The sequence below is a fragment of the Alosa alosa genome, chromosome 15 (assembly GCF_017589495.1).
Source record: "Alosa alosa isolate M-15738 ecotype Scorff River chromosome 15, AALO_Geno_1.1, whole genome shotgun sequence".
NCBI lineage: Eukaryota > Metazoa > Chordata > Actinopteri > Clupeiformes > Clupeidae > Alosa > Alosa alosa.
Genome location: NC_063203.1, coordinates 30,947,387 through 30,957,386, shown reverse-complemented (window position 1 = coordinate 30,957,386; position 10,000 = coordinate 30,947,387). Strand labels below are relative to the sequence as shown.

General features: G+C 43.7%; 1 pseudogene; it reads left to right on the top strand.

The window, feature by feature from the left end:
• Nucleotides 1–2,772: 2,772 nt before the first annotated feature.
• The window catches only part of LOC125307949, a 35,276-nt pseudogene continuing 28,048 nt past the window's right edge, over nucleotides 2,773–10,000 (top strand).

The following is a 10,000-nucleotide window of genomic DNA, read 5'->3' as shown; positions in this document are numbered from 1 at the left end:
TGGTGTGTGAGTGGCTGGCGGCTGGCGGCAGGCAATGACGGGTGTGTGCGTAATGTGTGCGTAATGACGTGGCTGCGTATGTGTGTGTCTGCGGCCAACGTAATGCTGTGTATGTGTGGCCGTGTGTGTGTCATGTTCCACCAACCATCACCACGGAACAACCTTGACTCTGAAATAAACCAAAGTAGCAGGGAGATAGTGCAACTCTGTCGAGCCTTAGGCCTGTACATAGTTAATGGTAGGCTCCGGGGGGACTCTTTAGGGAATACACATACTCCTCAGCTCTTGGATCCCAGTGTGGTAGACTATGCAATCACTGACATGGACCTCTCTACTATCAGTGCATTCACTGTCAGAGCAATCTCCCTTTCAGACCAGTCAGATCAATGTGTTCTTTAACCTCTCAGGTCAAAGAGCAACACGAAAGAAGTGAACCTTGTAATCCTGTCTGATTCACCTCCCACTTACAGATGGGCCCCAGACAGTGAGAGACAAGTTCATTGTAGCTGTGAACTCACCTGATCTGATAAATGACATATCAACATGTAGTCAAAACAAATATAACACTTGCAAGTAATGGTGTAAACAAGGCCGTAAATGATATCAACATGATATTTCATAAAGCAGCTATCAAAGCTGACCACACAAAACAAGGAAGCCTTTAAAAAGATAAAAATCTGACAAATGGTATACAATCAGAATGCAAGACCATCAGAAAGGCACAGAAAAATAACCAAATGAAAAACATAAATCAGCAAACAACATGACTATGCGTATTCATTGTTAATTTACAAACAAATAAACATACAATTCGGAACAACAAACATAACTGCAACCAAAAAGCAACTTGAAGATGAGAAAGCCATTAATGAAAATCAATTCTGGGATAATATTGGAACAATTTCATCACAAAGGCGACAAGCATTACCCATCAAAATGGCAACATCTGGATAGCACACTTTGAAGATTTATACAAACATACCAGTTAATGACCTCAGTTTCAGATCAACATTTAATAAAGAAAAACTCCAATCATTAGAAGAAAAATTAAAACAACCAAAATTCCCTTGACTTTCCAATTACTTGGGAAGATTAACCATGAACAAATGCTCTCTGACCAAAAACTTGTGGTCCAGATAGCATTAAATAAGGAAATGCTTAAATGCAGCACCCCAGGAAGCAGGGGTGCAGTGTTGAGGTGTTCAACATCATATTACGGTCAGGACATTTTCTGACATGTGGTGTATAAATGATTTCCCATTCACAAAAGGGACAAATCAAACCTCTAGTGCTCGTGGCATATGTCAGCAGTTGCCTGGGAAAACTGTTCTGCAGTATCTTAAACAAGAGAATAGATTTTCTTGATACATTCCATTCTAAGCAAAAATCAAATTGACTTATTCCAAAACACCGTACCACCGATCAATAATTTGTCACTCCACACCATAATTAATAAACATGTTCACCAAACAAAAATAGCGAATATTTGCTTGTTTCATTGATTTTTAAAAGGCGTTTGATTCTATTTGGCATGAAGGGCTCTATTTGGAGCTACTAAATTGTGGGATAGAATTAAAGTGTATGACCTAATTAAAACCATGTATTTAAATAACAGATGTGCTGTTAAAAATTGAAAAAAAAATAACCCAATATTACTTCGCAGGGAGAGGTGTCCGTCAGGGCTGTCAATTTAAGTCCGATAATTAATATATATATATCGCGAACTTGCTATCCAGTTAAGGCAATGTCGGTCCTGGCCTCTCCCTCCTAGATAGAGGTGAGAATACCTCTGTTACACTTTGATGACTTGGTTCTACTGTCTGCTACTGAAAAGGTCTACAACTACAGTGAACGCCAGTAGAAAAGTACTGTAAGACCTGGGCCTAAGAGATAAACCTAGACAAAACAAATGTAATAAAATTTTCCAAAAAGCATGAGCGCAAAAGCAAGCACCAATTAAAAATAAACAATTCTATCATCCCCACCATGAGTTATACACACAGGTATAACAATGACAGCATCAGGGAGTTTTAATATGGCAGTGAATGCACTAAAGGAAAAAGCTTCGAGCCCTAAATGCAATTAAAAATTTATAATCTCAAATTCCAATTAAAATCTGGCTTAAAATGTTTGATGGTGTCATCCAGCCATTCGCTGTATGGTGATGAAGTATAAGGGTCCACTCAGTCATCGTAGCTATACTCACTGGGACAAACACACAATAGAAGATCCCTACGTACTGGGTTCTGCAGATACGTTCTACAAGTACAGAAAAACACCAACAAATGCATGTAGAGCGGGTGGTAGATACCCACTAATCATTAACATCAACAAGAGCACTCGTTTCTGAATCACCTTAAATCAGCCACAAGACACCCTTCATTCTAAAGCCCTCAAAAGCAAAACTGAACCCAGAAAAAAGTCCCCTACCCAGTTGTTGCAGAGACTAACTGCCTTGCCACACCACTCTGATCAGTCTCCACATAACACTGTTTTCCAAAAACCAATCAAGTAAACCAAATTATGAAACAATGTAAAGTAGCCTATTTGGAATATTGGAAAGAAGAAACTAGAAGAAACCGCGCCGGGTAATCCGATCCTCGGGTGTACAATGATTGAAGCGATCATTGAGAGGTACAGGCTGCGGGGGGTCATCCAGCAGCTCCTTGGGAGGCCTAGCGAGACCTGAGGCGCAACCGGGAGAACGCAACTCCTGGCCGCCCTCAGGTTCTGTCACAACAGGGAGCTTCTGCAGGTTAGCCGGCGATAGGCATGGCCTATCCGGCGTCCGTATCACAGGCTGTAGCGGACTGCCTGCTGCGACTGGTGCCTCACCGCGTCGGCTTCCAGAAGGAGATAGCGGCGATCAGGGCATTTCTTCCGGGAGCATCAGATTCCTCAGGTGGCGGAGTGGTGGATAATGTGGTGCCCATACTGACACCCCCACGATGATGGTCACATCTATATCTGCAGGAAAGTGCGGCCATCATTGCCAGCTGGTGTGTGACCACGGGCATCATCCTCGGCGATGGTGGCGGCGGCGCCAGGCAGCTGCGCCGCGACTCTTTTGTTTTCAGAGTCCGCTGTTGGTCGGAGGCAACTGCGTCCCGGTGAGTGGCGACTTCGGCGACAGTGGTACCCCTCGATATACCTCTTCACACCTGTGGCAACCCTGAGGACAACCATCAGCGTGCCTATATTGGGGCCCATCGTCTGGCCAGAAGTGTGGTGAAACGCCATCGGGCGATGGAAGTTGCGCTTTCGGTGTGTCCACAAATCGGCCGGGGGACTCTCTTCCAGTCAGCGAAGGCCTGCAGTACGACCTGTGTGTCACTGCAATGTTGCACAACATTTCAGTGCGGGCAGAGACTGGCGGATGGCCAAACGAGGAGGAGGCTGGGGCGATGAGGGGCACGTGATCCGGACGACCAACCTCAGCACTACATGGCTGTGGTTTTGAGGCCCGCCGGTAGCGTGATCAGGACTTTTTTAATGTTTTGGGTTGCTGCTTCCCACAGTCACAGTGTCACCGTCACCACCAGCACACTTCGCATCCTCCCTATGTTGCTTTTGCCACTGCCTCCAACTTCTCTCCCTACACCGTCTGCTACGTCTCTCCCTTCATATTTGGTTCCTCCGTCATTCTCCTGTTGCCTGTTTGTGTTTGTTTCATTTTTATTTATTTTACATATATATAATTATATATATTGGCGTGTAATATGGGACAATGTTTTTCCTGCAACACACTATGACTTTAACAACATTGGTATGAATGATTCCTGCACCAACCACCTAGGCCTACCTAAGAACATATATTAACTCACACAAGTGAAGTCAGTTTAGTTATGCAGTGGATTTTATTTAGCTGATTTTATATAGCTCAGTGGGTTGTCAGAAGATCGGTGACATTACATAGACACATGTAATGCCACTGGATCTTCCTATGGTGACTCCACTGGAGGCATTAAGCGCGCGGAAGACGCCTAGCCAGTAACGAGTACTCTGAAGCACTCAGAGATCTTAAATGATGGTTTCGGGAAACAGTTGGCAAATCTTAAGACGTCAGAAGAGGGACTTACATTTTAGGCTTGCAGATGCTGGGAACTGGGCCCAGAGCCACTAGAGGTTTACCAAGCTCAATTAGAGTTTTCTAGATGTCGAGGATCGGAGGCTCTACCACCAACAAGTGATGCTGCTCAATGGCATATTAGAAGAGCCCATTATCAAGCTCTAGTATGGAGGCAAGCACACATACCAAATCCAGTGTTACTAGAAGTAAAATGTTTTCTACTTTTCGGTTGTTGCTGACTAGATGCAGTTCTGCATTAGGCTTATTCCCGCTATCTAAGTTCATACTGTAGGATATATTCTGAGTTGAAAGTTATCTGTGCAATTTGTTATTGTGATGAAAATGCATTAAACACCACGAGTGACTCACTGTTAGCAATAAAAATATGTTTGTGTTTTGATTAGAATTTCCAAGTTTATTCAACGTTAACTGTAATCATGTTCCCATTAAATATGTTAAGAAACTATAGTATGGCTTCTTTAATGCTCAAACTTGTATTCAGAGAACACTTTTATTTGGTTTTAGTGATTACTTTTGAAATCAACCCAATTTAGGGAAAAATAAGCAAAGATAATCGCTATTTTATGTTAAAATGCTGATTATGCGGCTTAGAACTCAGAATTGAGCTTGGTAAACAAAATATTCAGAATCAGCACCCTCAAATTAGGTAAGAAGGGTGGTTTACCAACTTTTCCTCAAATTTGCCGTCAGAAGTTCTCTTCTGTGAAGCTGCTCTTCCTCTATATAGTGTTACCCAGTGTTGGGAATGTTACTTTAAAAAAGTAATTAGTTATAGTTACTCACTACTTGTTCCAAAAGTAACGGAGTTAGTAACTGAATTATTTATGATAAGAGTAACTGTTACCAGGAAAGCAACTATTTCATGCTACTGTAAAAAAAAAAGTTGCTATATGTCAAAGAATTTGGATTTTTTTGAGCAGTTTTGAAAAGCCAGTTGAAATGAGTATAACAGACAGGTGTTTGTAGGCTACATAACTTTTGATATTAGATAGATAGATAGATAGATCTATATACTTTATTGATCCCCAAGGAAATTCAAGATATTGCACATCGACAGACCTACAGTTGGCTTCAGCCTGTGTCATAGGTTTTTGTTGTGAGGCAGAAAGATCTAGCTTTTGCTGCTTGGAGGACTTTGCTCCGAGTCCTTCTTTGCTAGTGGATGGCGAGCTATCAGCTGTGGTGGAGGTATCGGTGTTTTGGCCATTAGATGCGTGTGTGAGATGCTTCATTAAATTAGAATTGCTTACAACGGATGTTGACAAAGTTCGCCCTGACATAATGTACACATTACATGCGTTCTTGCCTTTGACCACAATGAATTTGAAGTAGTGCTTATATCTCCACCTTGAAAATGCCAACTTTTCATCGGATTGCTCCTGACCTCTGCTGTGTCGTCGAATCTCTACTTTAGCTTTTGCGTGTGTGTGTGTGGCGCGTGTGCTGGCAAGTGTGTAAAAACACTGGCTCTGATTGGCTATCATGAAACATGACTCTGCCTTAGCCAATCATAATCGCTACGTCGTTATTAACCCACCTCCTCACTAGCTGTGAGTCAGGTGTGTTCGGGATTACATGTTTATTAAATCAATGCAAAGTAAGTAACGCATCAAGATGCACGTCCAGTAACGTTAACGGGCGTTGTAACGCTGTAAAAAGTACCCCGCCGAAAAATAACATCGTTACCTAACGCCGTTCTTTTAAACGGTGTTATTCCAAACACTGGTGTTACCATGGCAGTGTACTAGTGTTCTTATAGTGTCACCATGGCAGTGTACTAGTGCTCTTATAGTGTTACCATGGCAGTGTACTAGTGTTTTATAGTGTTACCATGGCAGTGCTAGTTAGAGGTGGATTTTATTCGTTCGGTTCCGCGACAGTTCTCATGACAGTTCGCCAAGATGATTCGTTCTGGAATCGTTTGTTCTTTTGTTTAGTCGCATTCGTAGCCTACAACGAACCAGCGTGAATCATGGAATGCAGGTTCTCAGCCTCGCCAGGAAAACGCTCAACACAACACTGTAATTGTAGCGGCAAATATAGCTGCTACTAAATGATTATGTGTACTTAGACAAAACAGCAGTAGCTAATGTGTTCATTCACCTGACATTAAATTGACATATTGAAGGTAAATAGAGTAGACTATGGCTAGATCAGCTAATTTCTTTTTAAAAATGTGTTCATTCATAAAGGAACAAAGACCCAGTAGGCTATGCCGACAAACATGTTTAAAGGTTTGGCAGAAAGATTATATTGATGAAAAGGTTTCAAGTCCCCATTTTGCCTAGGCTACAGAGCCATAATCACTCTGCTTCTGCTCACTCTGCCAAGAACGAAAGTGACTGAAGTAACCAGAAATCCATAGGACCAAGTGAAACAGGTGGGGGTCTTGGCGCGTGAGAACGAATCTAACGAACGAGACAGATTTAAGAGACATTTATTAACCTGGCATGACATAGAAAAATATAAAGACAGCATGCATTTACCATTAGACAGATATTTAAATGTAAATGCCAATATTGAAATGTAAAATGGAGTTGTTAATGTAACCATTATCGTTATTTTGTATCGTATGCCTCCCAATTAGTCTCACTCAGCCCATTTAGTTTTTTTCTTCATAGAAACGGGTTACAGGCTTTCATGCCCCCATATTGGCTAATTCGATGAGAACGCTTTAGGAAACAATACAGACAACAGCATTCGATTGGTTTGGCTCTCGCCTTTAGGGAAGCTGGGCCAGGCATTCACAGCAGCACTAGGTCAGTGTAAGAAGCGACATTGAAAGAACGAACAAGAACTGAAAGATTTAACCAGTTCAGGTCGCTCATTTAAAGACCCGCTCGAATGAACGGAAGTCTGTTCACGACCGACCCGCACTTAGTGCTAGTGTGTTACCATGGCAGTTGTCATTTATTAAGACATCATATGCAAGTTGTTATTTATTATGACATCATATACAAATGAAACTTGGTGGGCATGTAGCCCACTAGACTAACACCGGGGCAAATGAAACTTGGTGGGCATGTACTGTAGCCCCACTAGACTAACACCGGGCAATGAACCGGTGGGCATGAAACCCACCACAGACTGTCCCCGAGTTGAAACATAACACACAGGCACACACACACACAGCATGCACACTATTATACACACACACACACATACACATTATTGACACATTACATATCGACACACACACACACATACATACTAGGAGTTCACAGTGGTGTTTTAAGATGTATGAGAGTGTGTGTGTGTGTGTGTGTGTGTGTGTGTGTGTCTTAATGCATTTGTATGTGTGTATGTGTGGTGTTACCAGACATGTTAATGCATTCGTACAGTGTGTATATGTATGTGTGGTGTCAATGCATGTGTATGTGTGATTGGTCTTGATATATATGTATATTGTTTGTTATGTCATGTATATGAGATGCCTAATGCATTCAGTGAGCTTCTGCTTTCAGTATCAGAGAGAGGAGAGCGAGGGATAGAGAGAAAGAGAGAGAAAGAGAGGCGAGCTACTGTAGGGAGAGGGGTGGATGAAAAGAACACAGAGCAAGATAGATGGCAAAAGATAAGGATAAGGCAGGGCTGCAGAGGAGAGAGAGAGAGAGAGAGAGAGAGAGAGAGAGGGATGGATAGAGAGAGAGAGGGATATAGATAGAGGGTTGCATTAGTGCAAGTACCTCTCTAAGGGAAAGGTAATTTGGCTTTGTGTTTTAATCAATGATTTCATTATTGATTGGTTATGATTTATCTAGCATTATTATTCTGATGCTGAGCCAACAGAGCCATTTTAGAGACAACACACACACACACACACACACACACACACACACACACACACACACACACACACATTGCCCCCACACACACACACATAAACACAGACAGAAACAGAAACACACACAAGCAAACACACACACACACACACACACACACATCTCATTAACACACACCATCTTCCCGAAGAAGATCAGAGTCTGGGAGTGAGGGATGGATGAGAGAGAGAGGAGGAATGAAACAGAAGAGGAGAGGAGAGGAGAGGAGAGAAGAGGAGAGGAATGGAGAGAAGAGAGGAGGAGAAGAGAAGAGGTAGAGAAAAGAGTATAGAAGAAAGAGAAGAGAAGGAGGAGGAAAGAGGAGGAGAAAAGGAGAAGAAGAGAGAAGAGAAGAGGGCGGCAAGAGGAAGAGAAGAGGAATGGAGAGAACGGAGAGAAGAGGAGAGGAACGGAGAAGATGAAAGAAGATAGGAGAAGAGAAGAGGAAGAGGAGGAGAAGAGAAGAGGAAGAGGAGAAGAGAAGAGGAAACGGGAGGAGGAGGAGGGAGAGAAGAGAAGAGGAAACGGTGGAGGAGGAACGGAGAGAAGAGGAGAGGAAATGAGAGGAAGAGAAGAGAAGAGAAGAGTGCAGGTAAATATAGAGAGGAAGAGAAGAGAAGAGGAGAGGAAGAGAGAAGAGAAGAGGAATGGAGAGAAGAGAAGAGAAGAGAAGAGAAGAGGAGAGAAGAGAAGAGGAGGAGGAAGAGAAGAGAAGAGGGTGGGAGAAGAGAGAGAAGAGAAGAGGAGAGAAGAGATGAGGAAGAGGAGAGGAAGATGAGAAGAGGAGAGGAGGAGGAGTAGGGAGAGAAGAGAAGAGGAGAGAGGAGAGAGAGGAGAAGAGGAGGAGAAGAGGAGAAGAGGAGAGGAAGAGGAAGAGGATGAGGAAGAGTGAGAGAAGGAGGAGAGGCGAGAGAGATGAGAAGAGAGGAGAGGAGAGGAGAAGAAAGGTAAAGAGAAGAGATGAGAGGAGAGAAGAGAAGAGAGAGGAGGAGGCAAAGAGGATAGAAAAGAGAAGAGGAGAGAAGAGAAGAGATGAGAAGAGTGAGAAGAGGAGGAGAAGAGAAGAGAAGAGGAGATATATAAAGGTGCAAAGAGAAGAGATGAGAGGGAGAGGAGAAGAGAGAAAGAGGGAGGAAATAGATATATGGAAGAGAAGAGGAAGAGAAGAGGAGAGAAGAGGAGAAGATAATAGATGAGAAGATGAGAATATGAAGAGGAGAGAAGAGGAGAGATGAGGCAAAGAGGAGGAGAAGAGGATAAAGGAAAATATGGCGAGAGAGAGGAGGAGAAAGGAAGATAGGAAATTGAGCGGCGTTGTGGAGGCCAGCCCGACAGACACACACACACACACACACACACACAGAGCGCAGCTGGCATGATGCCCGGGTCTGCCAGAGGCAGATAAACAGCTGCGCCCGGCAGCTGGTGGCGTGCTGTGCGCTCGTGCGCTCGTGTGTGTGTGGTGTAGTGTGTGTGTGTGTGTGTGTGTGCGTGTGTGCGTGTAGTAAAAAAGCAGGTGTGTGTGTGTGCAAAAGTGGTGGGTGTGTGTACACTACACATTTGGTAATTCACCATCCACTCTGCGAAACGCCGTTAAGCCACTTGCCGCCCAAAGCACACAATAATCACCTTCACACACACACACACACACAACACCACACACACACACACACACACCACACACACACACACACACACACACACATCATCACGCACCAAACACACAACACACCACCCCACACACACACACACACAGACACACACACACAAACACACACACTTAGAAGAGTTGTTATCGTGAGTAGTCAAGTCAGACCTGTTGATATCTGGTCTTTCTTTTCAGAGATCAAATACTAACCCAATCCAGCACGCACGCACACACGCACGCACGCACGCACGCACGCACGCACGCAGAGGAAAAGGGATGTAGAGAGCAAAATTAACATTATATGAGAGAGGAGGATGAGAAGAGAGAGGAGAGGAGAGGAGGAGGAGAGGAGAGGAGGAGGAGAGAGGAGAGGAGAGGAGGAGGAGAGGAGAGGAGGAGGAGAGGAGGAGGAGAGAGGAGAGGAGGAGGAGAGAGGATGAG